Raw genomic sequence first — 1,578 nt, 5'->3', positions numbered from 1 at the left:
ATGGTGATTTTGAATCATAACTGGTATGATTGATTATTTTTTGGGAACCGGTAGTATGTTTTTGGGTTGAATGGAGTTTATGGTTTATTTGTTTATACAATCGGGAAAAGCATTTAATGCAGTAGGTGTTAAGAAAATAAAAAGAAATTTTTGAATGTCATTTGTCACTTTGCATTTTTGAGATCATCTGAAGAGCGAAGAAAGAAGAGAGAACCTTGTGATTGTAGCCTTGGTGAAGATTGATAGGAGAATTGAAGTGATTTGTGATCGATAATCGGTGAAAGAGTATTTTCGGTATTGAAACCCTAGTTGTAGAGACAGTACAAGGTATTTATCTGATAATATGACCATCTATTTCTAAGTCTGAATCTTTGAAAATGGATATACCACATTTGGTAGATGTAACTATTAGGCCTCAACAGGAGTTTAAGAGGCACCCTTTTAAATCGATTGAAACTGATTCGACTAGAGCCCTATCTGGAGTCGCGTATGGAGTTTTCCATGTAGAAGATGTTAGATCATTTATTCACTGTAAGTTGGAAGATCTTGGATTTTTTGCTATATTTGATCGGTATAGGCTAATGTGTGATACGAATGGATTATTGAAGGAACAATATAGGAGGGTTACCGATAAAGGCTTTCGCCATGTACTGAACTCTATTGATGATTTTGAAGATGAGCATGTGAGATATGTTCTAACAAGAATACATGACCAGTTGATGTGGCTTGATAGACCACATAAGATCACTAAGGAAGAGATTCATGTTGTCACCAAATTATGTGACACCGGTGAAGCTCCAGTAGTGAGATCCATTCCTAAAGATGATGTAACCAAGCTAACCAAGTCACAATGGGATGGAAGAGCGATGACTGTCGATGAGATTGATGATCCCGCAATGAAATTTGCTTCTATGGTCATCGGATACAGGGTATATCATTCTAGCAGGATGACCAACATCCCTATTGCAAGCATTCACACAGATTGCCAAATGATTAAAGAAAATGTGATTATGATTTGTCTGAGGCATTAAAAAGTTAGTTGTTTCTTAACCTTGAATCCATTAAGAAATATAAAAGACTAAAATTCAAGTTTGGGCAACTGATTGTTGGATTGCTCTTCTACTTTCAAATTTTCTTTCCCGGTATTGGTGATGTTCAATGGTCTAAGGACACACCAGCATTGTTACAAATGAAGAACAACATCAGGATGTCGAGTAATGATTTCAATAAGATTTCTTGGGGTTACTTCAAAGATGTTCAAAAGAAGATGCATGCAAGCGAGAGAATACTGGAGAGTATTGTAAAGATATATGAGGAAACAAATTGTTTTATGGTAGATACAGACACATATCTAATGGAGGCAGTTGATCCCAGGACAACTTGGGTGATGCCTATGGGCTACGAAGTTGAAGCAAATCTTTTGGTTGCTTATGTTGGACACTTTCTTGCACAACTAGTAGATATTACTGCAGAAAGGTTTTCGACTTATAAAGAGAAATATTTACAAGTACATTCCGAATTGAACAAACCAGTGATAGCTAAGAAGGTAAGAAAAGAAGTGGATGAATTCTTTGTACA

Source organism: Cryptomeria japonica, chromosome 7 (genome assembly GCF_030272615.1).
Source record: "Cryptomeria japonica chromosome 7, Sugi_1.0, whole genome shotgun sequence".
Classification (NCBI taxonomy): Eukaryota; Viridiplantae; Streptophyta; class Pinopsida; order Cupressales; family Cupressaceae; genus Cryptomeria; species Cryptomeria japonica.
The sequence above is the reverse complement of the archived record's forward strand: the minus strand, read 5'-3'. Positions refer to the sequence as shown.